We start from the raw sequence: 27,915 nt of genomic DNA, 5'->3' as shown, positions 1-27,915 counted from the left end.
CATTGGCAGGTGGATTCTTAGCCACTGCACCACCAGGGAAGCCCAAAACAAACTCTTATTGTGCTAAGAAGCTGAGAATCTAGAGTGGGTTTCTACAGCAGTTAGCCTACTTCATAAGGCAGTTGTAATAATTAAATGAAGTAACATATGCAAAGCTCAAAACAGTGCCTGGAATATATATATAAATGAGCTACATACATGATTGCTATTATCATGATAGGTGGATGGGTGGATGGATAACTAGGTATTGAGAGAGAAAGTGAGAGACCAAGAGAATTACCTTTAAGGATTGCAAAGGTATTGGCCCCAGAGTCTTTTCCCAGTTTTATGAGATATAATTGACACACAGCACTGTATAAGTTTAAGCTCTACAGCATAATGGTTTGACTTACATATATTGTGAAATGATTACTATAAGTTTAGTTAACATCCATCACCTCATCTCAATATAAAAAAAGAAAAAGAAAAATAATTTTTTTCCTTTTTAGGAGAACTCTTGGGACCTACTCTGTTAACAGTTTTAAAATATACCATACATCAGTATTAAATATAGTCGTCATGTTGTACATTACATCCCTAGGGCTTATTTATCTTATAACTGGAAGTTTGTACCTTCTGACCACTTTCATCCAATTCCCCCTTCCCCCTCCTTCCCCTCTGGTAACCACAAATCTGATTCTTTTTCTATAAGTTTGGTTCATTTTTGTTTTTTGTTTTGTTTTGTGGTAGATGCTACATACAGGTGAGATCATACAGTATTTGTCTTTCTCTATCTACCTGATTTCACTTAGGCCAGAGTCTTATTTCTTAGATTGTTGCCAAGGTAATATTAAAAATATATTTTTACCATACAGCTGTAGAGTTTGCATTTTGAGGGCAAAAGATGGCATTGTAGAAAAATACATTGAAGCATTTATTAGTACATTCCTATGTTTCTTGAAGAAAAACAAAAGTCTACCACTTTCCTCATAGAGATATAGTATGGATGAGACAATTAAATTTTTTTCCAATCAAATATGGTGTTTACAAAAAAATAATATTTTCACTTTTCCACTCAAATAATCATTATAATCATTTGCTTATTGGGAAATAAGAAGAAAAGAAGGAAGGTCATAACTGAACATGCCTCAGAGGAATCTCCCTCTCCAGATGTTGAGTTTTCCCTTGCAGTGCTGTCTTTCTGCCCCAGTCACAAAGGCTTAAACCCCAAAGTCATCATTAGTTCTTTTCTTGACTATACGAATGGCCTCCTGCTGGCCAACCTGCCCCCAGTTTCCTCCCCATGCCCCCTCGCCCAACCCCACAGCCATCCATCACACTCTCCCCAAGACAGTTGTCCCCAGATACTCCTTTGTCCCTTATCTCTCTCCTGCTCTAAACCCTGCATGCCTCTTGGCTGCTTCCCACAGAGAAGCTCAAGCTGTTCTAGAGAAGAGTCGTAATGGAATAAGAGAACAAACTCTGTCATCGATTCTTTAATCATTGATTCAGTTCATTCCAATAACATTTTTGAGCACCTGTTATGAACCAGGGGTAGTGAAAAAACAGGCCAAAAAATCTCTGCCCTCGTGGAGCTTACACTAGAGTGCAGGAAGATAGAGGATAAATGAATAAATAAGTTAGATCACAGCAGAAGCAGAAGGAAAATAGTTAATTAAGGGTGAGTAATAGTAGGTACCAGGTGTGGGTGTAGGAGGATGCTATTTTAAATAGCACCTATTTTAAATAGGTGATCAGGGAAGGACTCACTGAAAAGTGATATTGAAGTCAAGCCCTGAGAACATGAGGGAGCAAGGAATGTGCAGAGCTGAGGAAGAGCATTCCAGAAGAAAGAAATTTGAGCCAAGAGCAGGCCTGATGTGTTTGAGGAGCAGCAAGGAATCCAGCAGGACTGGCATGGAATGAGTAAGGAGGAAAGGCGCTAGATCAAGTGAAGACTTGAAAACCATCAGAAGGAGTTTGGCTTTTCCCCTGAGTGAACTGGGAAGCCATCGGAGGGTTCAACAGGAATGAATGGCATGGTCTGACTTATGTACTAAAATGATAGCTCTGGTTGCTAGGTGAAAAATACCCTAAAGTGGGCAAAGGCGGAAGCCAGGAGATGAGTAAGGAGCTGAAGAGTATATGAGCAAGAGACGATTGATCATTGCAGCTTAGACCAGGGTGGCACCAGTAGAAATTCTGGATATAGTTTGAACATAGAGCCAAGACAATTTTCTGATTGACTGGAAGTGGGGTATAAAAGAGGAATCAGGGCTTCCCTGGTGGCGCAGTGGTTGAGAGTCCGCCTGCCGATGCAGGGGACACGGGTTCGTGCCCCGGTCCAGGAAGATCCCACATGCCGCTGAGCGGCTGGGCCTGTGAGTCATGGCTGCTGAGCCTGCACGTCTGGAGCCTGTGCTCCGCAACGGGAGAGGCCACAGCAGTGAGAGGCCCGCGTACCGCAAAAAAAAAAAAAAAAAAAAGAGGAATCAGTCATGACTCCATTGTTTGAAGCCTAAAAATATCAAAGATGGAGTTGTCATTTAATGAGATGAGAGAAGAACAGGTTTACTGTGGGAAGACCAAAAGTTTCCTTTTTGGGTGTGTTAAGTATGAGATGTATATTAGACACAAGTAGGGATGTCAAGTATGCAGTTGGAATTCAAGGGAAAGGTCCGGGCTGGAGACAGCAGTTTGGAAGTTGTCAGCATGTAGACGGTATTTAAAGCTGTGAGACTGGCCGAGATCACCACACAAGACATGTGAATAGAACAGGCAACAAAGGGCTGAGACCCAGAATGCTCCACCCCCTTGCCTCCCCCCACCTCCATGCAAAGTGGTCTGGGAAATAAGAGCCAGAAAAGGAGATGGAAAAGGAGTAGGCACTGTGAGAAAAGAGACCCTAGGGGAATGTGAGGTCCTGGGAGCCAACTGCAGAGAGTGCTTCCGGGAAGAGAGGCTGGTAAACTACATCAGATTCTGCAGCGGTCACAGAAGCTGAGGGCAGATAATTGACCACTGGATTTAGCAACACGGAAGCTACTAGGGACTTGACAAGATCAAAGTGGGAGCAAAGCACTGGTAGGGTAGGTTCAAGAGAGACCAAGATGAGGAGAAGGAGAGACAGTAAATTTAGACATAGCCCTTTGAATGAGTTTTGCTATTAAGGAAGCCAATTAAAGGGGCTAGAGCTGGAGGAGAATATGGAGTCAGGAGAGGGCTTTCCTGAAGATGAGAGAAATTGCATCATAATTGTATGTCACCAGAAAATTGGGGGTGCATTAGCTGAAGCAGCCTGTCATAAGCATAAAACTTCTTTGACGTCTTAAAGATTCAGATCAATTTTCCCTTTTATTCTGAAGAATATGTATTAATTTACAAGCAACTTATCCTCCCAAAATCTTTGAATAAAATTGACCCCCCCCCCAAAAAAAGCTATATTTGTCCTCTTTCCCTGCAAGTACTCAAAATATATACATGCCCCATTCTGAGAAGCTGAGTTCAGATCAAGTTCTGTCTGTTTAGCCTGGCTTTCCAGGCCCTCTATACCCTGAACACAGTTCCTTTCCTGGCCTCCCTATCTCTCTGTACCAACACACACACCCTGTTTGCAGCCTTCCTGCCTTTCCAGGCAAATGGGTCACTTAAGGAGGTAGTTCTGTGACCAAAAAGTTAAACAATTCTGCCTTTCTCCCAAGTCAAAACATTCAAACTCCTAGCCAGCTTTGAAATAAAGGGTTTTTCTTTCCTGTTACCCTTAAAAAACACCAACATTTAACAGACAACCATAAGACTTGGGGAAGCAAATAATGTAGAAGTTTCACGCTGAAGAGACCTACGAAGTGGGCCAAGAGGGAAGTGACTAAGAAAGCCTAAAGTATAGGCGGTGACTCTGCCAGTGGTGACTTGACCCCTCTCTACCAAGAGACGTGCAGTGACCACACAACCTGTGTCTATTAGGATTCCTCGTATGGTGTGTGTCAGAAGTCCAATTCAAACTCACTAGACAAAAGTGGTAATTTACTTGCTTATATTACTAGAATGTTGAAAGGAGGTGAATCAGCTCAGACATGACATGATGTCATTAAGAATCCATTGCTTTGTCTCTGTGTTTCTCTGTGTTGACTTCAGTCTCAAGCTCTTTCTAGTGGCAACAAGGACAGCCGCCAGCAGCTCCAGACTCTTTTTTTTTTTTTTAAACAATGACTTTTCCATCTTTTCTCCTTTTTTTTTTTTTTAAAGAAGATGTTGGGGGTAGGAGTTTATTAATTAATTTATTTATTTAGGCTGTGTTGGGTCTTTGTTTCTGTGCGAGAGCTTTCTCTAGTTGTGGCAAGCAGCGGCCACTCTTCATCGCGGTGCGCGGGCCTCTCACTATCGCGGCCTCTCTTGTTGCGGAGCACAGGCTCCAGACGCGCAGGCTCAGTAGTTGTGGCTCACGGGCCTAGCCGCTCCGTGGCATGTGGGATCCTCCCAGACCAGGGCTCAAACCCGTGTCCCCTGCATTGGCAGGCAGATTCTCAACCACTGCGCCACCAGGGAAGCCCCAGCTCGAGATTCTTGCTTCATAGCCTCTGAAATCTCAGAAGGACAGTCTCTCTCTTTCCCAACAGTTCTAGCAAGCCCTGGGAAGAGATCTGATTGGCTCATCTTGGGTTCTGAGCACATTCCTGGACCAATCATGTGGCCAGGTAGATGTAGAGCTCTGAATAGCTAGGTCTGAGTCATGTGCCTCCATCCTCGAGCTTGGCAGTGAGATATCATTGCCTATGGATAAGGGAGACATTGTCCCTAAAGGAAAATTGATGTTCTGTTGCCAAAAAGAAGGGGGATGCATATTACAGGAGCAAAAAGAAACATTGATGTTAATACTACACTACTAATTTCAATTTATTTTTGAAGGAAAAAAATCCTAATTTAGTCAAGAATTATTGTCACTTAACTATTCACATTTTCCAGCCTACTTTGTTAATGCCTTGGAGCTTAAAATTAATTTTTCTAATTAAGAAAATAAGCCAAATGAACTAGGAAGATGAAGTTAATGAGACAAAAATCTAACATTATTGAAATAGAAATCAACAAAATAATGAAAGGATAAATAAATCCAAAGTTGAATTACTTGCAAAGACTAATAAACAGATTTTATGAGCTTTATTATGGATAAAAGAGAGAAAAATGTACATTTATAAGTAAAAAGGAAGCACAACCACATATACAGAAGAGATTAAAATTCACAAATGGATGTACAATGGAAAACATCAAGGAAATGTATGATTTTTAAAACAAAATACAAAGTATCAAAATTAATCATAAAAGAACCAGAAAAGTCAAATATTAATTACCATAGAGGAGATGGAAAATGTGACTTTAAAACCACCATTGAAACAGACATTAGTATCAGATGGCATCACAGTTGAATTTCAACTTTTAAAAATGGATAATTAAATGTTACTTAAATAATTCTAAGCCATAGAAAAATGTAAAAAGTTCTGTAATTCATTTAAAAGATAAAATAAACTAATCAATTAAACATAAATGTAGGGCCTCCCTGGTGGCGCAAGTGGTTGAGAGTCCGCCTGCCGATGCAGGGGATACGGGTTCGTGCCCCAGTCTGGGAGGATCCCATATGCCGCGGAGCGGCTGGGCCCGTGAGCCATGGCCGCTGAGCCTGCTCGTCCGGAGCCTGCGCGTCCGGAGCCTGTGCTCCGCAACGGGGGAGGCCACAACAGTGAGAGGCCCGCATACCGCAAAAAAAAAAATAAATTAAAAAAAAATAAATGTAAAACTTGAAAACAAATCAGTTAATACAATCCAGCAATGAATCAGAAGAATAATAGCTTCATGACTGAGTTTTTATTCCAATAATTCAAGGTTAGTTTTGTTTCAGAAAATCTATCAACATAATTCATTACTACAACATTTTCCCAATTATCTATTTATACTTAAGAAATGACCTCAAAACCTGTGGCTTCAATAAATGACAGTGTAGTATTGCTTGTGATTCTACAGTTTGGCTGGGCTCAGCAGGGCAGCTGTGTTCCACATGGTGTTGTTGAGTCCCTCATGTGATTGCCTTTGACTGGGAGTTCAGCTGGGCCCAGAGCATCCAAGATGGACTCTCATCACTCAGTAGTTTAGCCTAAGCTTTGTTACAGCATAGCACCTGGCTTCTAAGGGGGAGTGTTCCAAGAGGACCACTTCCATTGTGCAAGTGCTTATCAAGCTCTGATTGCAGCATGCTTGCTAATGTCCAATTGGCTGAAGTCATACAGGGGTGGGAATACTGGGAAGGGTATTCATTGGGGTCACCAATGTAACAGTCAACCACAATATTAAAAGAGAAAAATCATAGGACCCTACCAACGAGTACCAAAACAAATTTGATAAAATTTAGCAGCCATTTCTAATAAAAAACTAGGTAAAAGAGGTATGGAAACCAAGAATAAACATTTCTATTGAATCATGTGAAATCACCAATGTTCAACTCTTTTAGACCTATAAAACAATTGGATATGGTTCAACCTATTATTGACCTAAATGCAAAATGCTGAAACTATTTCCATTAAAAAAAGGAACTTGGAAGGAAAACTATAACCATCATTATTATTTAACAGTGTCTTGGGTTCTAAAAAATGCATTCAGACAAGAATATGAAATAACTTGTATAAATGTTGAAAGAGTCTAAAAGATCTCTGTTTGCTGATGATATGGTTATATATCTGGAAAACCCAAGATAATCTTATAAAATGCTACAAGAATTCATTTTAAAAAAACTACATTGAGGTATCACCTCACACCAGTTAGAATGGGCATCATCAGAAAATCTACAAACAACAAATGCTGGAGAGGGTGTGGAGAAAAGGGAACCCTCTTGCACTGCTGGTAGGAATATAAATTGATACAGCTATTATGGAAAACAGTATGGAGGTTCCTTAAAAAACTAAAAATAGAATTACCATATTATCCAGCAATCCCACTATTAGGCATGTACCCAGAGAAAACCATAATTCAAAAAGACACATGCACCCCAATGTTCATTGCAGCACTATTTACAATAGCCAGGTCATGGAAGCAACCTAAATGTCCATCGACAGACGAATGGATAAAGAAGATGTGGTACATATATGCAATGGACTATTACTGAGCCATAAAAAGGAATGAAATTGGGTCATTTGTTGAGACGTGGATGGATCTAGAGACTGTCGTACAGAGTGAAGTAAGTCAGAAAGAGAAAAACAAATATCGTATATTAACGCATATATGTGGAACCTAGAAAAATGGTACAGATGAACTGGTTTGCAGGGCAGAAATTGAGACACAGATGTAGAGAACAAACGTATGGACACCAAAGGGGGAAAGCTGCAGGGGCGGGGGCGGTGATGAATTGGGAGATTGGGATTGACATGTATACACTGATGTGTATAAAATTGATGACTAACAGGAACCTGCTGTATAAAAAAACAAATAAAATTAAATGAAAAAATTTAAAAAAAAACTAATGTGTTCTTTCTTTGGGCAATAAGCACTTGAAAAACAAAATGGGGAAAAATGTTTCATTCACAATAAAGTCAAAACTTTTCTAGAAATAAATTTAATAACAAGGACACAACCATAAATCAAAGTATCTAAGCCAAAATCTTAACAAATAGAAAAATATTTCATAGTCTTGGTTGAGAGAGGACAACGTAATTTAAAAATCCACTCTCCCACAGGAATAAATTTGCAGACATAGAGAATGGACTTGAGGACACGGGGAGGGGGAAGGGTAAGCTGGGACGAAGTGAGAGAGTGGCATGGACATAATATATACACTACCAAACGTAAAATAGATAGCTAGTGGGAAGCAGCCGCATAGCGAAGGGAGATCAGCTCGGTGCTTTGTGACCACCTAGAGGGGTGGGATAGGGAGGGTGGGAGGGAGACGCAAGAGGGAAGAGATATGGGGATATATGTATATGTATAGTTGATTCACTTTGTTATACAGCAGAAACTAACACACCATTGTAAAGCAATTATACTCCAATAAAGATGTAAAATAAATAAATAAAATTCTTTAAAAAAAAAAAGAAGAAAGAAACATCTATATAAACCCAGCCCAGCCAGGCCCACAGCCGTCAATCAGCAGTGCAGGAATCAGCCTTAATCTGTCTAAGAGCACACATTTTTATCGCCATAAATTTCCATTAGTAAAAATAGAAAAATCAGCCCTCCTTTTCTTCTAAAGGACTGATAAATTTGGAGGAAGGAATTATATGTCTGGTGAAACACTGTATTAAACATAAAAATCCAGTCTCCCAAAATTAAGATATGTCTAATGTGATTACAGTTGGAATGCATGCAGTGTTAGGAAGGTGAGGAATGGCTAAAATTATCTTAAAATTTGTATGGAAGGATAAGTGCCTGAGAATAGCTCACAGAAAATTTTGAATAGGCAAAAATATTAATTAAAGTTAAGGGAAAAATTATACAGTGAAAACTTTTTTCCCATCCTTGTCCCACATCTGCCCAGGTCCCTCTCACCCCCCCACAATATCCTTCCAGAATTTCTTTGTATAGGTATAAGCAGACACAAATACAGAATCTTGTTTTTTCCACACTTTTTACATAAAGCGTTGCATATTATTAATTCTGAATCTTGTTTTTTTGTTTACTAAGTCTCCAAGGTATTTGTAGAATAAAAAGAGCTTTTCTGTCCTTTACTATATAGCTCTTCATGTTCTATTGCATAAATATACCATAATTATTTAACTATTCCTCTGCTATTGAAGGTTGAGGTTGTTTCTAATATTTTGTTACTACAAACAATGTTGCAACTGTGTGTGTCACACCTTTTCTCCTTAATGAAAATGTATCTGTAGAATAATTTCCCAAAAGCACAGTTGCGGGGAAGATGTATTTGACATATCGCCCGATTGCCTTACCTAGGGGTTATGCTCTTATCAGAAATGAATAAGAATATGTTTGCCCATAGCCTCACCAACACAGCAAACTTTTGGATTATTGCCAATTTAAGGGGTAAAAATGGTATATTGGCACAGTACGTTAGGAGTGAGATTGAGCATCTTTTAAAAGATATTTGTATTTTCTTTTCAAAAACTCTTCGTATCCTTTGCTCATATTTCTACTGGGTTGAATGAGAGACAAATAAATCAGTGGAACAAAGCAGGGTCCTGAATGGATCTAACCACATACTTATAGTTTCTGGTAGGACCAAAGTGAGTTTTCACCTATAGAAAAGGCACATTTATAAACACAGAAAGCAGATCTGTGGTTGCCTAGGCTGGAGGGTAAACAGGCATTAAGAAAACTTGTTGGGGTGATGGAAATGTTCTGAAGCTAGATTGTGATGATGGTTGCCAAACTCTCTAAACTTACTAAAAATCACTTAATGATGGGTGAATTTTATACGGTGTGTAAATTATACCTCAGTAAAGCTGTTCTTAAAAGTCATTTTTCAATCCAGTAGGGAAGGATTAGATATTAAATAAGGTTGCTAAAACAACTGAATATCCAGCCAGAAGAAAATAAAAATGAACTCATCTTTTATCCCATATGCAAAAATAAATTCTGGTTGGATTAAAGACCTAAATGTAAAAAATTAAATAGGATAAATAATACTAGAACATCACATGTAAAATCAAGGATGGGTGAAAGCTTTTTAATCAAGACTGGAAACTTGGAAGCTATACAAGGACATATATACATATTTGATAAAATGAAAATCAGAAATATTTGGAAAAGATACCATGAACTAAGTCAACAGATAAACACTAGATTGGGGAGCAGGGGAGGACTGGCAACCCAGAGATCAGACAGAGGGTAAATGGCTATAATATACAAAGAATTCTTACAAAACAAATAAGTAAGACAGGGATAAACACCACAACAGATAATTGAGCTAAGGATATGAATAGGCAATTCAAGGATATGAAAAGAGGCTCAAACTCACACGCAATCAAGGAGATGTGAATAAAGCCACAATGAGACATCAGTTTGCACGGGTCAGATGGAAAAATTAGACAGCAACAATTCTTATTGCTAAAGGGGATATGGGGACTTTCGTAGTACATTTCTGGTTGGAAATATGTATTAATGCAGTCTTTTTGGAAAGCAATATGGCAACATCTGTTATGATTAAAAATGCATTCATCTTTGACCAGAAATCCCACTCCTGGGAATCTGTCTCTTAGGAATGAAAGCTTCCAAACCGAAGGACATATTTACATGGAAGTGGACTGCATATGATAGAAACAAACAAACAAAAACCGAAAACTGGAAACAAAGTGAGTATCGTCCATATGGGAATGGTTGAATAAATTATAGTTCTGTCACCCCATAAAGTTATATGTGGTCATTAAAAAGAATAAGTTGGAGCTAAATTGAGTGAATTAAGAGAGATTCCATGAGGTGTTAGAGATTTTTTAAAAAGCAAGATACAGAAAAATATAAAAATAATAAAACAATGGTAAACGACTTAAACTGTATAGATGTACATGGATGTTTACAGATGATTATATGAACATGGAGAAAAAATAATGGAAGAATAAGGTCTTATTCAGCCTAGGGCTGCTGTAACAAAATACCATAGCTTCATTATCAGACATTTACTTCTTACAGTCCTAAAGGCTAAAGTGCAAGATCAAGAAATTCAATTCTTGGTAATTGCCCTCATCTCACCCTAATTACCTCCCAGAGACTCCACCTCCTAATACCATCGCATTCAGAGTTAGGACTTCAACATATGGATTTGGAAGGACAGACACATCCAGTCCATAACAGATATGTCCTAAGTTGTCTATACAGGTTGCCTGGGGTACCAACAATGCACTGGGGGTGCTACAGTACAACTAAAAAAAAGAAGAATGGAAAAAGAAGAAAATAAATCACAAGATTTACCTGTTAAAATAAGGATTTATCTTGTTCCAACAGATTTCAGGGCACCTGACTAATAGTTGCAGCCCGTAAGGTTTCTCCCTGTTTTCAACATGGAGAAAGGCTGGCTCAGAGAGGATTATTTCCTGAGCCAGGGCCTCACAGCAGGGCAATTACTGAACCATAAATACCACCGAAGCCTCTTGACTTTCCCATGGCTTGAATCGGAACTATTCCCAGATAAATATAACCAAGTCATTAGCATGAAATCGATGAACACAAACATATAAATGACAAAGGCTTGGCTTCACAGCCTGGGAGTTTGGAATTGGCCCTGTGACTTCAGAGAGTATCCAGTGTCGCTTTGCGGGGTGGAGGTGAAAGTGGCTGCCTCTCTGTGTGTTTCCGAAAGAAACAGAACAAATGTGGTTGTGGCTGGAGCCGCGCGAGTCAGCTCTGTGGTCCGGCTCCCAGTTGTCTCCAGCGCATTTGTGGCAAACGGTGCATCTGGAGGGATTAACAGGGAGTAGGAGTGGGTGAACAGATGCAACAGATCAGAGAGGAAATCTGTTCCTGGGTGGCTCTTGGCAAGCTGGAGGGGGTTCTGGCAGAACAGCAGGGAGAGAGAGAGAGGCTGGGGAAAGGAGGAGATGGAAATGTCTCTTTCATTTTTGATTTTGCAGGGCCCTCTGAACAAGAATTTTTACTGCTTGCATGCCCTCTGTAAACTGCAGCTACATTATAAATAAAGGGGAAGGGGGGAGTTGATTTAGGAAGGGTGAATTTTCCGGAATTCAATGGATTCAAATGAATTCAGATGGAATTCAATGGGCAGCCTCAATTTCTCTTTCAATGGACTTGTCTCAGAGGGCCCAGGGATCTAACTCCTACAAAAAAAAAAAAAAAAAAGCAAGTAGCTAGCTGCCTTTTTCTGGGTTATTAAAAAGTTGACAACTGGTTATCTCTGCCAGCAGATCATGGGCATTTACCCTGGCATCTGAAAGTCTACCTGGGACGTGACTCCCTCCCCAGCCTTTCACTTGGGTCGGGGTGGGGGGCAGTTGGCGGACCTCAGCTAAACAAGAGCACCCTGAAAGAGCAGGGAAGCAACCTCGTCCCACTAAAAGGGGGGCTGGTTCTGATGGGCCAAGACGACCAGGCACGGCCACAGGACTGAGCCGGCTTGGTCTGAGCAGCTGCAGGAGAGGCCAGCCCAGGCTTGAGGGCCCCTCTCCCCTTCCATGCGTGCAGCCATCCACTTCACTAGCACTTGCGACGTGTGCGGTAAATGGAGCTCTTAAACGGGAAGCAGCAGACACAGTCCAGAGGGCAAGGTTTATTTTTATTTAGAAACGTTGAAGAGGAAAAATTTAAACCTGATTTATATATTTACTCAGAGAGGCGGACAGCTGAAGCATTCTAACCTAGACTCTGGATGAGAAGTTGAAGATTGCCTTTCTGCAGTCAGCCACCGGCCACAGAGAAACCCCCTGGATGAAAGAAAGAGGGCGTGAAGATTCAGGAGAGTCGGGAAATCAGTTTACAGTTTGAGGTCACGTGGCCCAGCCCCTCATCGCACAGATGCTTGATTGGACTTGCCATGAGACTCTGGGCAAATTACTTAGCTGCTCTCAGCCCTGGTGTTTGCGTCTGTTACAGTTGGAGGGGAAAATACCTAGTTCATAAAGCTCTTATGAGATTAAAAAAAAAGGGAATGTAAAGTGCTGGCACATAGGAAGTGCTTAATAAAAGTGAGCTATTATTCCCTAACTCTACGTTAGGCCTAGGAAACTACAGTTTCCTGGACCCTCTTATATGAAGATTCAGTGGGTCTGAGAAAAGGCCCAGGGATCTGTATTTTGAATATGCTCTCCAAGGGTTTCTACTGGGCAACCAGGTTTGGAGACCAGCGTCTCACGACCTCATGCAGAAGTGTCCCCAGCCCCTACAGTGGATGCCAGTAAGATTCTCAACCCAGAGGTCCTCATTAGGATTCGGATGAGGTGCATAACAGACCAATGGATGCCTAACAGAAGTACAGAGCTGAGTACTTCCCCCCGACTGCTCCTACCTCGCCCACACCTCCCAGATCGCAGCCTTAGCCACACAGTCGCTCAGGTCTCGAGCTTGAGCTTTCTCTCCCCTTCCCCGTCTCCTACCCCAACAAGTCCTGTCACAGCCTCTCCTCCTGACCTCCCCCTTACCTGATCTGTCTCCCGTCTTTCCCTTGTGCTCCACTGCTAACGCCCATGCACAGGCAGAGAGAGCTCTATAAAGATTAAATCAGGCCCCCGGGCCCCCTGCTCCCAAGGCCTGCATCTCTCCTCTCTCTTTGCTGCCCCACTCTAGACTTCAGCCACAGCCTCCCCTCTCTCCTGTGCACATGCTAAACTTGTGCCTCACTCCCGGCCTTGGCACTGGCTCTTGCCTGTGCCTGGAACACCTGTGCTCCCCCCCACTCACCCCTCCGGCCTTCCCGCTGCTGCTGCTTTCTCCTCATCCAAGTCTCTGCTTGCAGGCCATCTCTTCAGAGAGGTTTGCTCTGACTGTCACAGCCAAAGGGACTAACTCTGTGAGGTTTGGCAGGTCACTCAGCTTTTCCAGAATTCAGTTTCCTCATCTGTAAAATGGGGATAATATTAGCACCTGCCCCTTAGGGTCGCTATGAAGGCTCTATGAGTTTAAATGTAAAATTAATTAAATTTTTTTCCTGTTTTATTAAGATATAGTTGACATATAACATGGTATTAGTTTAAGGTGTACAACATAATGATCTGATATATGTATATATTGCAAAATGTTTACCACAGTAAGTTTAGTTCACATCCATCACCTCACATTGTTACAATTTTTTTCTTGTGATAAGAACTTTTACAGTGTACTCTCTCAGCAACTTTCAAATGTACAGTACAGTGTTGTTAACTATAGTCACCGTGCTGTATATTCCCTCCCCAGAACTTATTTATCTTATAACTGTAATTTTATACCTTTTGACCACCTTTACCCATTCCCTCCACTCCCGCACACCCCACTGCTGGCAACCACCAATCTGTTCTCTGTAGTTATTTATTTATTTATTTATATTGATGTATAGTTGATTTACAATATTGTGTTAGTTTCAGGTGTACAGCGGAATGATCCAATTATACATATACATGTACATGTCTATACTGTACATATCTATATTCTTTTTAAAAATTCTTTTCCATTATACTTTATTACAAGATATTGAATACGGTTCCCTGTGCTATACATAATAGATAAATCCTTGTTTATTTTATATTTATTTTATATATAGTAGTGTGCATCTGTCAATCCCATACTCCCAATTTATCCCTCCCCCTGCTTCGCCTTTGGTAACCATAATTATTTTCTATGTCTGTGAACCTCTTTCTGTCTTGTAAATAAGTTCATTTGTACTATTTTTTAGATTCCACATATAAGTGAGATCATACAGTATCTGTCTGTCTCTGTCTGACTTATTTCATTTAGCATAATGCCTTCAAGTTCCATCCATGTTGTCACAAATGACAGGATTCTCCTCTTTTTTATGGCTCAATAATATTATATATAATAATATAATATTTTATAGAAATAAATAAAATAATATATAATAATATTTTATAGAAATATGTTATATAAATAAATAAATATTATATATCTTACATTTTCTTTATCTATTCATCCATCTATGGAAAATGTACATTGTTTAAAAGAGTGCCAGGCACTTAGTGCTCAAGGTGTTAGATCATATTTGTCTCATTGAATTACAATAATTTACTTATGTGCCTACTTCATCTGCAGATTGTGAGAATATGGGGGATCTTACTCATCTTAATATTCAGGCCAACTGGCAGGGTGTCTGGCATAAAGAAGACATGTCTACTGGGGTGAATAATAGACCCCAAAATTCATGTCCACACAGAGCCTCAGAACGTGACCTTATTTGGAAACAGTCTTTGCAGGTGCAATTAGGTGAGGTCATACTGGATTAGGGCAGGCCCTAAAGCCAATGACTTATAAGTTCACACGGTCCTTATAAGAGGCCATGTGAAGATACATACAGGCACAGACACAGACACAGAGGGAAGAAAGCCACGTGGTGACAGAGGCAGAGGTTGTACTGATGCAACTTGAAGCCAAGGATCATCAGAGATTGCCAGCAAGTTCCAGAAACCAGGAGGAGGCAAGGAAGGATGGTCCCCCAGAGCCGTCGGAGAGAGCGTGGCCCTGCCGACACCTGGATTTCGGACTTCTGTCTTCCAGAATTGTGGGAGAGATTTCTGTTGCTTTAAACCACCCAATTTGTACTTTGTTATGGCAAAGTACAAATGAATACAACAGCCAGTACCTGCTGTCAGAGAGAGAGAATAATTCAAAGAGCACACTGTTCAGATTCTCCCAGCACACTGACTTCCAAGAGAGGGCAAACACTACTCTTCTCCTTTTCCCTCTAACATTACCAGGGAGCTCTTCGGGGTGCTGGCAGACAGGGTCCCCTCGGGATATACAGTTGGGGACCCAGAGTCCTTCCCACCTTCGATTTGGAGGTGGGGAGACCAGTAACGGGCTTGCATCAGCCAAGGTCAGCCCAACATAAACCAAGCCGCCATCTGTCATCAAGACAATGGCCTCTGTTAAAGGTGGGAGGAAGGTTTTCCACAGCAAAAGCAGCTAAAACCCATCCATTGGTTTGGGGACACCTAGTGAGTACCCACCCACCGACGCGTGCCAGGTACTGAGCCTGACTCTGGGCTCCCACAATCACTGCTCTGCCCTCTCTTGGGAAACCTCTCACTTCCTCTCTGAATCTTGGCTATTTATATACACTGAGCTGCCTCATTTTTCCCAAGGGGGTCATTTGGCAAAGATAAAAATGGCTCGGCAAAACCACAGACCAAAATACGTTTCTGATGAGAACCGCCCACCCATCAATGTGCCACTTGCGGGTTGAGTTCGTTCTCTCCCATCCACGGGGAACATTATCAGTTCGCCCAGGACACAAGAGAACGTAGCCCCGGTCGGTTTCTCTCTCTCTGGATCTTTGGCCTTTTAAGGTCAATCCCTATATTCTCTAGGCCAGGTCATAGGTTGAGACATAATTACAGACTATATCAGGCTGATAGGACAATGGAGACTAATTAAAATAATGACAACTGGTCCTACTGAGGGCTTACTCTGTACCAGGCACCGTGAACTCTATGTAATGTTTATCACACCCCACAGGGGTAAGGGACTACTATTAACCCTGCTTTGGTGATGGGGAAATTGAGGCATGAGGAGGTTGAATAACTTATCCAGAGTTACACAGTGAATAAGGGACAAGTGACAAGCCAGAGTGTGATGATGGTGGTCTGGCCCCAGAGCCCAGGCTCCCAGCCACTGCTGATAGCAGAGCTGAAGGACTCATTTTTGCAAGAAGCATATTATGCTATCATTGAGGACCCAAAAATGATTTCTCTGAGGACTTACCTTGTCTGTGTTTCTAAACGTAACCAGTATCGACTTTCTTAGCAATAATCCACTAGAAACCTTTATTGAAGCATAGAATAATGTTGAATTTGGAGTCAGTGAGACATAGACTTCATTCCTGGCTCTGGCCTCACTAGATATGTAACCTTGAGCAAGTCACTCAGTCTCTCTGGATCCTGGTTTCTCCACCTGTAAAGTGATGGCATTTACAGGTTGCCTGGCACATGGTAGGTATTCAGCATTTTAGGTCTGCCAGCTCCCTCTGCCTAAGTAGATTTTACATGAAATTCCACAGTTAAGGAGGTACGATATACCCACTGTCTTAGTCCTTTCCAGCCTCTATAACAGAATACCATAGACTGAGTGGCTTAATAACAGCAGAAATTTATTTCTCACAGGAGGCTGGGAAGTTCATGATCAAGGTGCCGGCAGATTGGGTGTCTAGTGTGAGGCTGCTTCCTGGTCCTGTATGCTCACACGGCAGAAAGGAGAACCCCAGTCTCTTCAGACCCTTATAAGGGCACTATTCCCATTCTTGAGGGCTCTGCCCTCATGACCTCATCACCTCCCAGAAGCCCCACCTCCTAACACCATCTCCTTAAGGGTTAGAATTTCAGCACATGAATTTGGTGGGGGGAGGCAAACATCCCATCTATAGAACTACCTTAGGTCACATCTAATCTAAGCGAGATCATTATTAAACTAAGATATTTGAAGCTAAAAGGGACCTCCAGGAATCAAGAAGTTTGGTTACTGATTCTAAGCACCAACCAAACAATTATAGAAGTGTTTAGTAAACACTCAGAATATGGTCATTGCAGAGCAACAATAACCTTGTTTTCTGGGAGGACATAGTGTACTGGGGTGAATGCTGGACTCTGAAGCAAAAGAGAAGATTTAGATTCCTGGCTCAATAGGGAATGAGTGTTGATACCTGCTCTGCCTAGCTGACCCAGTTATTTTGAGGCAAAAGGAATCTGGGGTCAGTGTAAAGTAACTGTAACCATAAAGAGCTCACAAATATAAGGCATTGTTGGGTAAAGCTGTGTTTGTCATGAAATGGTGAGTTTTCCAGCAGCATGGACGCTATTCTGAACAGTGCAGGTTACATGCTACATCCTGGTGGGATACAGGTGTGCTGGATGTTCTCTATTTGCCCCGCACCCGGACTGTGCCCTCCACTCTTCTCCTTGCTCTGTGCTCCTGGAGACCCTTCCTCTGGGACCTACCACATCACTGGGGCTTCCTTGTCCTCTGGCTGGAGGACTGGGCAAGAGAGGGGCCACGGAGCTTCGGCCTTCAGCTCCCTGCCTAGCAAGCAGGGCAGGGCTGCAATTCTCTACGGAAGACCACACTCCCCTTGGACAACCACTTTTCCCTGGGCTCTAGCTCTCCATGTCTCCCACCAAGAAGATTCTTGGGTTAAGAAGGACTGTTTAGGGGAGTAGGGAGATGCGCCAGGAAAGGGAAGGTGGCGATACAGGGAGCACTGCTGAGCTGCTCGGCTCAGACCTCGGCGAAACAGTGTCTACGCACTCCGCGTTGTCCGCCTGAAGGGTGGGGAGGCCAGGGTCCCCTTTCCGGTCCCGGAGCGCTAACTGGCTGCCCACGGACGCCGGCCTCGCCCGCCCACACCTCCGCCCCCATCGTCCCTCCATGCAGTTCTCTTCGCTCACCCCCTGGGCGTGCCTTCTCTTCCCTGCCTGACTCCAAAACTCACCGTGTTTTTCCAAATCGTTCTACCTGAATAACCAGAGGGCGCGGATGCTCGGGTCCCGCCCCCAACCTATCCCTCAGGTTCCGAGGACAGCTTCTTCGCACGCCTGCGGCTCTGCCTGCGGGCTTCTCAGGCTGCAGGCTCCGCTGGCGCTCGTGCCGGGAGCCACAGTGTCGCGAGCCAAAGCCCCTGGGAGCTGCCCTCCAGCAATGACGCGGGAGCCCATGGACAGTTCCCCCCGCCCCTCACCCCGGCGTTCTCGCCCCTGGAGTGGAATAACTCCGAAGCACGGTCCGCAGTTTTCCAGGGGTCTGAGCCGGGCTGATCAGGGCAGTAACTGCTCATCGGGGCCGCCTTCCCTTTCCCGACCCACTTTCCCAACCTTTAACAGTCTTTCTTGGGATCGTCGCCCAGCGAAGCCGCTGGCACTTGAACCTTTGCCTCAGAGTCTGCTTCTGTGAGAACTCAACCTAGGACCCCAGGTAATCAGGCGTCCTGATTAATCCTGACCTCTGGCATCATCGAGAGCCTTCTCTATCCAGGTCATTTACCAGCCACTATGGACCGAACTGTCTAAATTCCATAGCGAGGTTGATAAGATCCTCTACGATCAGGCCCCTGCTGGCTGTCCAGCTTCACCTTTCCCCAATCCCTTCTCCACCCCACCCTCCTCCCACATACCAGCTACCGTCAGTTATGTGTGGCTCTTGGAATATATTCCAATCCTCAAGCCTCTGGCCCGGTGCCATGCTGGTCTCTCTGCCAGGGATGTCCTTCGCTACCGTTCATTTGTCTCCCTCCCACTTGGCTGCGAGGTTGCCGGCTTCCTTGGTCACCCCGACAAGCAAGCACCCAAGCTGGGTGACCTGTCCCTCTTCTGTGCTCCCAGACCACTCCGTCCTCATACTGCCTGTTTTTTTTTTTTTCACTAGACTGTAAGCTCCAGCACGCAGGAACTCTATCTTATGTATCTCCAAATTCTCAAGCCTAGCACCATACCTAGGCAGAATAGGTTTTGAAAAAATGCTTGATGACTTAATGGGGGAAAAAAAGTACTAAATGAACAAAGCTTTTAATTTTGAAAAGGGAATAAGACAATTCTTCCAATACAAGGTGGGATATGGTGAGAATCATGAGGAAAGTCTAAACCACTTTGTGGGCAGCCAGTGTAGAGGCAAGGCAGCCATGACTTCCTTGTAAAAGAGATGCACTTTGGCTTTGAAAGTCATCAAGGATGGTTATAGTTGGGCAGTGGAATTGAAGAGGAGGTGTTCTAGAGAGAGAGAACCGTTAGCACAAATGTCCTGAGGAATGATCCAGGCCAGCAGAGTGCAGAGCATCCAGGAGGGCTTTTGGGGGGAGGCAGTGAGGAAGGGGCCGATGGGGGTGCTTCCTCTGACCATGTAGACACCATCGCAAAACGTGTGACTTTACTTATTGTTTTATATACGGACCCTCCCCCAGCACTGCCATCTTTCCTTCCTTCCTTAGCTTCCTCCGTTAGTGGGTGAGGCTTCCTGTTAAGTTGTTCTGAGAACTGTGGTTTTCAGAGCTTCAGAGACCAGGAATGCCTGCCAGCAAAATTACCACTAAAGATCCCCACTGAATTCCAAGAAATGATTCCTCACCCTGCTAACCTGGGCACTTCAGGGTGTGCCAACCATCCAGGGGGATTAGCTGTTCTCCTCACTGTGGGGTCCCATCCTTGACAGAGGATTCAAGGCCGCTCAGGAGGAGTCCTGCTCCACCCCACTTCTTGCCACAAAGCCAATTTGTAATGACCAGGATTCTTACTATGTAAAGGAATCCTGCTGTGAATCATTTCCAGGACAGAGACTCTCTTGTGAAGTGGATCACCATTCTCTTCTATTTTTCAATTAATAATTTGAAAAACCTATATAAGGTAAATTTCCATTTTTCTAGAGTCCAGACAATATATGTATATATAAATAACTACACAGTAAAAGAAAGACTATAAAGGACAACCGATCAGCATTCATAATAATGACAAGAAAATGCTACCAACTCCTAGGATGACTTCTGAAAATTTAACTACTGGTTAATAATTTCTTACCGACAGTTCCAAAAATCATTTGATAGCAAAAAAAATGGACCTGAACTAATGAGAAGTTATTTATATTCATTTATCTCACTTAAAGTAAATATTCATGCCTTTTGCTTCAGACACACGAATATATTTTATTACAGGGTGCTGCCCTAGACCCTGCTGGGGGCTTTATATAATATATAGTTCATGAGAGTAAAAATATTCTCAATTCCGGAACACCTCTGGCCCAAAGGGTTTCAGATAAGGGATTATGAGCCTGAGCTCATGTAAATTGTATTCATCTTTATTTTAGTGTTAGTGAGAAATGGAATATTTCCTGCCATATCAGTAAACAAAGGATGTAACAGTCATCAGCAATTGCAGCCAGTGGTGAGCTGGTGAGCCCTGAGGGAACTCAGGAAGGAAAGAATACCTGCCATCTAGCAGCCATCAGACTGCAGCCACTCCCTACAGTGAGGCCTAAGGAAACTCAGGATATGAAAACACAGGATACTGGCCCCAGATAGGTGAGATGCATATCAAAGAAATGATTTCAGTGAGCCCAGACTCTTTCATCTTCCCATACATAGAAAAGCACTAAATTCCTTAACTTGGGATATCTGGTTTTCTTTAATTAACAATACTCCTTTGACATTCAGAATACCTGCCCTTTGTTGCAAAACTTCTATATAACCTGGCTTCCTCCCTCACCTCCTCTGAGCAGATGTCCTAGGGTTACTTGACATGCTGCCTCCCGGGCTTGAAGTCCTAAAAACTCCTGCCAAATAAAACATAATTCTCAACTGTTAGGTTGTGAATATGTTTTTATTTGACATTAGACACTTTTTAGGGTGTTTCAACTTCGTGACGTTGAAGCGCTGGCTATTCCCTTTTCATTGCCTGCCGCCCTCCTGTCGCCTCCTGGATCCATACTTCACGCCCGGCTCTCTGTCCCAGGTGGCCACCCACATGGACGGCCTCATTCTGGCTGACCCTCTGGGTGGCCAGTGTCAGGGGCTGGTTGGAGAACCAGATGAGAGGGAAGTTGGGGTGTCTCCTCCCTACTGGACCCCGCTTCAGTGCCCGTTGCTGGCACTACCTGCCTCCTTCCCCATGTCAGCTCCCGCCAGGCAGCCCAATTCACATTCACAGCTCCAACCACTAAATCCCTCCCTCCTTCAGCTCTTAAGGGTAGTATCTGCTCCCCAATCTTGCAGGAGGTGGATGTACCCACCTCCATGTTTGTTCTCTGTATCCTGCCCACACCTCGTAAGCGGCTCATTTGTTAGAGTCTCTCCATTTGAACCATCTGGAGTGAACGCTGTTCCCTGCTGTACCCCTACCAATACGCTGACAAATCAGAGTCCCTGTAATGCCCTGTAAAATGCACTGAGCTTGAATCAAGAGGCTTGAGTTTCAGGATTGGCTGATTTGGGGCAAGTCACTTCACTCTTCTCCTCCTTAGTTTTCCTACCTTAAAAGGGAACTGATATGCCTATTTCAGAGTGTGCCTTGATAATAAAACAAAGCAATGTATGTAGAAATATCCAGGAAACTACAGAAATACTAAGAATTTGAGAACACTTAGAAAACTAGAATATTCAATTATTCCAAATAGCCTATTCTCCCAAATCTTCTGGAGAAGAATATTTGCTTTGTGCCTTAGTCAGTTCAGGCTGCTATAACAAAAACAACATGGTTGTCTTAACCAGCAAACATCTTGGTACGTCCAAGATCAAGTCTCAGGCAGACTTAGTGTCTGGTGAGGAGGCCCTTCCTGGTTTGCAGATGGAGATGGCTGTCTTCTCCTTGTATCCCCACCTGGTGGAAGAGAGATCCCGTATCTCCTCCTCTTTCCATAAAGGCACTAATCCCATCATGAGAGCCCCTCCCTCATGATCTCATCTTACTCCAAGTATCCTCCAAGGCCCCACCACCTACCACCATCCCATTGGGGTTAGGGTTTCAAAATATAAATTCTGGGGGGACTCAAACATTTAATTCATGACACTTTGTTAAAGCAAAGTATACCTATGCTGAGACCAGAGGTGACTAGAAAAAGGAAAGCCCCCAGCCTTCCCTCCCTCTTCCCTAGGTGTCCACATTCTTTGCTGCCTGAACTTAATTTCTGTCATCCAACTTCAGTGAGTGTCTTAGCCAGAAGCTTGTGTGTTTTAACCTGACCGGGCTCAATCTATGTTTTCTTTTCCATCTTCTGCCATTTTGTAATTGTCTGGGCTCCATTTTTACGATCTTCAATATTCTGTCCTGTTTTGAGGGCTTCTCTATCTGCTTTAAAGTCACATATTTCCGTAGAGTGTAAAGTAATAATTTTTAGTAAGGACTCTATCATTCACTGAAATTCTCTTCACCGCCTCAAGCTAACACTATCTCAGAAAAGAATCTCCTGTGGATGGTTTTTATCAATAAGAAATTGTTGCTTTGGCTTTAGAAAAATCTAGATCAGTTTTCTTGTGTGGCCAAAATTCAACAGAAAGTTATTCTACTCTCTATTTTACTTTAATCATATAGACGTGGCCTAAAAATTTGATCTTTTCCAGTAGCTGGTCATTCCAACACTACATGGGTGTTCCCCATAAAAGGGAACAATCAACAAGATTAAGTTACTTTGAGTTCTTAATTGGTTTGCCAGAACTTCCTCTTCCTATCACAAAATGCAGCCTGAGCAGCACATTTAATTTTGCCTAATTCTGCCTGGAGCTTTAGCAAACAAGATGCATTCTGGAAATAAAAGAAACTTCACATGTAAATGACCAGTTGATACTTTTAACCTCCCAATAACCCTTATTATTTATCTTTACCAAATCTACTGCCAAAACAGCTTTGAGAATTGTTCAAATTCGTTTGATCCCTGGAGTTTTGTTGTACCAAATATTTGCTAGAAATAAAGAGGACATTCTTACAGGACTTGGCAATACTTTGAGATGCAAAGATTTTGATCATGCTAATTATGATAATCGTATTTAATTGCTGTGACTTGGTATAATTTTCCTTCTTGATAATTTATAGTTATACTCAAAAAACAAACAAATGAAAAACCAGAATTACTCTCTTTTAGGTAAGACATTGCATGACACCTCTATAGTGTGTGTTGTAGCCCAAATGGGGAAGCCCTACACATTCCTAGGTTCTGGGGCAGGAATGCATGTGACTTGCTGTACCCTGATCCCCCCACACCTGCTGTACCCCTCAGGGCCTACAGAGTAGATGAATGTTGCCTATGTATGACTTAAACAGAAGTCCAGTTCAGCAGAGCTCTCCCCATGGGCCTTTTTATCAAGGGTCAGCAAACTTTTTCTATAAAGGCCAGGTAGTAAATATGGTAGGCTTTGAGGGCTATGCGGTCTCTGCTGCATCTTCTCAATTCTGCCATTATAGTGTGAAAATAGTCAGAAATAATAGGCAAGCAAATAAGTATAGCTGTTTTATTTACAAAAATAGGTGTTCAGCTAGATTTGACCCAGGGGCTTGTAGCTTGCCATCTCCTGCTTTACCTCAGAGCATTTGCTATATTATACTGTAATTTCCTGAAACTTGTCTGTCTCCTCCATAAACCCATGCACTTCTAATGCAGATCCTCTCCTGCTAAACATTTTCAAAAATAAAGACTAATTATTGGGCAACCCATCATAAAAATAATTGATTCAGGCAAGAGTCATCAGTGGATACTAAAATGAGTGAGAGAGTTTAATGAGAAACAAGATATTTACATAGTCTCTAAGTATCTCTCCACAACATACTTATTAATTACAAAGGAGAAAATAATAATTTTACAGTGGAGAAACTGGGCAAAAACCCCCTCAATCAAGTGATCAAAGTTAAGGTACCTTGTCATGGGGTAAATCAACACCATACATCTCAGTTCTGTGGGATTCCTGCCAAAAATAAATAATCCAAGTCCAGTTGTGTGAAAACATCAAAGAAACCCATACTGAGGGACATTCTGCACAATATTTGGACTATACTCTTCTAAATATCAGTGCCACGAAAGACAAAGAGTGAGGAACTTGTCCAGATTGAAGAATCGAAAAGAAACATGACAAGTGAAGGCACCATATAATCCAGGATTTTCTTTTTATAAAGAAAAATTGGGCATTATTGGGAAGATTGACAAAATCTGAAAAAGGTCTGCAGATTGAATAGTATTTTGCATCAAAATTGATTTCCAGATTTTGATCATTGTACAGTGGTTATGTCTTTGATTTTCATAAATACACACTGAAGTATTTACAGGTAAAAGGGCATCACAGCTGCAACTAGAGTGACCAGTTGTCCCAGTTTGCCTGGTACTGAAGGAGCTCTCAGATGTAGGACTTTTAATATTAAAATCAGCAAAGGCCCAGGCAAGCTGGGAGGATTTGGTCACCCCAGCTGCAATTGACTCTCAAAAGGTTCAGAACAAAAATGTGTATGTGTGTGTGTCTTGGTGTCTGGTTGTGTCTATGTGTATGTGTCTGTGTGTATGTACATATGTAAGACAAATGTGGTAAATGTTAACATTTGGGGGATGTGAGTGAAGAACCTTTGTACTATTCTTGCCACTTTTCTATGTCTGAAATTATAGCAAAATAAAAAAGTTGAAAGGAAATAAAGTCCAACTCAGTTTGAAGCAATGTCCTCCTAGGAAGATTCAAATGTGTCTTTGGTGTCATAGTAATAAGTACAGTGGCCCAACGTAGGAACCACAGTGATCTGGGTCTCTGGGTTGTAGGGTGTTACTCAAAGAGCGGCCCCCTTGACTTCAGGTGAGGGGAAGCCCTGCAGCACCCCAGCTGGATCACTGGAAGCCCGTGTTAGATACCATGCTTTTAGACCCAAGAGTTAGAGGCGAGTCGGAAAATAACTGAAAGTCAGTTATTGTTTCATCATCGATTCTATGCTGAGCACGACGTTACGGACTTTCTTTCAGGTACACTCTCTCAGTCCGCAGAACAACCTTGGGGGAAACGTTAGAAACCTCATTCTACAGGCGAAGGGAACTTGATTAATGGAACACAGCTATAAGTGGCCAAGGAGGGATCCAAAATCAGGTCCAAATAATGGAAGACAACACAAATGCCTAACAGTGGGGGTGGGAGAATGGGGGTGGCAGTTAAACACTGTATGCTGATCCCTACTGGGGAATAGGAGGTGACTGTTTAAAAATATGGGTTATTGGGCTTCCCTGGTGGCGCAGTGGTTGAGAGTCCGCCTGCCGATGCAGGGGACGCGGGTTCGTGCCCCGGTCCGGGAGGATCCCCCATGCCGCGGAACGGCTGGGCCCGTGAGCCGTGGCCACTGGGCCTGCACGTCCAGGGCCTGTGCTCCGCAATGGGAGAGGCCGCAGCAGTGAGAGGCCCGCGTACCGCAAAAAAAAAAAGTGGGTTATTGCTGCATATACTGATACATGTGTTATTGAGTCAGATTAGCCCAGCCACATTCAGTTTGTGTTATACGAATCCCTTTGTGCAGGCAGGTATGTGTTTAATCTGTGTGTGTGTGTGCTTTTGTAAAACTATATGTACACATGCACATTTTGTGTTAATAGAAAGGTCAAGGACAATTGACTTCTCAAATTTTAGAGCCGCTAAGAACCGCCTGATGAACTTGTTAAAATGTATGTAGCAGCACGTTCTGCTTCTACTGAAGAGGTGGGGACCCACGAATCTGCATTTCCAACAAGCTTCTAGAATCTGGAAGGCCTCCAATCTAGCTGTTTCCAATGGTTCCACCTAGAGAGTAAGAATTTTTATTTTTTACTTTTAAAAATATTGTATTGTGTGAATATCTTTAAACAGGCATATACCACTTTTATAATTTTAAAATTTATTTTTCACCCCTGCCTGGATCCCAGTCCACTTATCAAACCCCACAGCCACCTGACAGCTACTGGACTCAAGACCAGCCCGTTACTGGCAGCTGAGACCCAGGCCCCAGGGGAAGCAGAGAGCTGTGAGGCCATCCTGTAAAAGTGAGTCTGTCCAGATGCCAGGCTTAAGGTAAGCCCAGAGGCTAGCTCATATGTAGAAAACTCATCTGAGCTTCTGCAAACAGCAGCTGTGCATCTCCAAAGAAATGGATGCCAGGGAGGCCAACGCCCAACAAAGGCAGGCTGTGACCTCCCAGGGCAGCTGCTGGGAACAAGGATAAAAGAAATTCCCAGCGACTAACTGGTTCCTAGAAGAAAAGACTAACTAGATTTTTTTTCTTTAGTGTTTGTGAGCAACTTGTTCTATACTTGGGCATCTGTTTTCTCTCCCAGTGTAGCCGCCCGCAGAGGTTCTAGGAACCAGAGATGGTGCACGGAGATCGAGGTGCCTGGGATGGAATCTCTGTCACTGAGAATGACTGGGATGGAAGGGGTGATGGGTCTTCTGGGTCACCTATTCCTGCTCTGTTTTGCTTCTGCTTCCCCTGAACAGAGTGGGGAATGCTGGAGAGAGGAGGGAATCACCCACACAGAGAAGAAGGAAAAATATAAAGTCTAAATGGATCCAGCGTCTTATCATTTCTCATAATTTCCATCACACACACACTGGTCCAAGCCGCCCACGTCTCTCATCTAGATGACTGTGAGAACCATAGACTTGGCCATAGCAACAGCAAAACTCATGATCGCCCTGCTTCTGCTTTAGTCACTTTCAGTCTGTGCTCAACGCTGCAGCCATGGTCATCTTGTCAATACTATGTAAATCAGATTGTGGCACACTGTTGCCTCCAGTGGCTTCCCATCTCACTCAGAATAAAGTCTAAACTCCTTACGATGACTCATGAGGCCCTTCCCAGTCTGGTACTCAGATGCCTCTCTGACCTTATCAACTACTAGTCCCTGCCTTGATTACTTCTCTGTAACTGTGCTGACCGCCGCTCTTCCTCAAGCTACCCAAACATTTCATGCCTCTGAGCATCTGTGCTTGCCCCTCCCTCAGCCTGGAATGCTTTTCCTTCAGATATCTGCCTGACTTTCTTCTTCACCAATTTCAGCTCTTTGCTCAGATAACCCCTTCTCAATGAGGCCTTCTCTTACCACTATGTCTATCTAGAACTGCAACCTTCAGTGCACTTCCTCTGCTTTACTTTCTCCTTAGCACTTACTGCCACCTAACATATTATACCTTTAACTTATGTGGTGATAGTCTTTGGCCCCATTAGACTGAAAGTTCCATCAGTACAGGGACTTGTTTTCATGGCTGTATTCTGAGAGCCCAGAACATCTCCTGGAATATAGTAGAATATAGCACATAAACGTCTGTTGACTGGTTACTAAACGGACAGGAATCACTCTACTCAGGTTTTCATATGCCCTGATCCTCGTGCTGAATTTGGTGTAGGGATGCATAGGTCCTAATGTGATGCATGGAAGAGAGGACCTTTGGACTTAAGCATGCATGTGACTAAATACTCAGTAGCTTCAGACTGTTCGAAAGGTCTTCAAGTCCTAGCCTCCCTTTCTCTTGAAGATCCCACATCTTGGAAAATCCTTACATCTTAGAAAATCTATTTAAACGCACCTACCTTTCACATTAAACATAATTTTAGCTTAAATTTTTTTAAAGGACTGTTATGATTTTGCTTTTGAAATCATTTGGCAATGAGTGACAAAGTTAATTTACAACTGGCTCTGACTTTCAGCAGTCATGCTCTTGGGATTTCTTTTGAAGTGAAATCAAATCTAACTTTCAAATGGTCTCCAAATGTAATGAAATTTTTCTGAATAATCAATTCAACAGTTAATGAAATGGGGATAATGCTGTGCTTTGTGAGCACTTATGTAAGCCCCTGTGAATTCGGGTTTTGCAATGCTCCTTGTTTCTATGAGAACCGA

This window comes from Mesoplodon densirostris, chromosome 1, assembly GCF_025265405.1.
Source record: "Mesoplodon densirostris isolate mMesDen1 chromosome 1, mMesDen1 primary haplotype, whole genome shotgun sequence".
Taxonomy (NCBI): Eukaryota; Metazoa; Chordata; class Mammalia; order Artiodactyla; family Ziphiidae; genus Mesoplodon; species Mesoplodon densirostris.
This window is presented reverse-complemented; position numbering follows the sequence as displayed.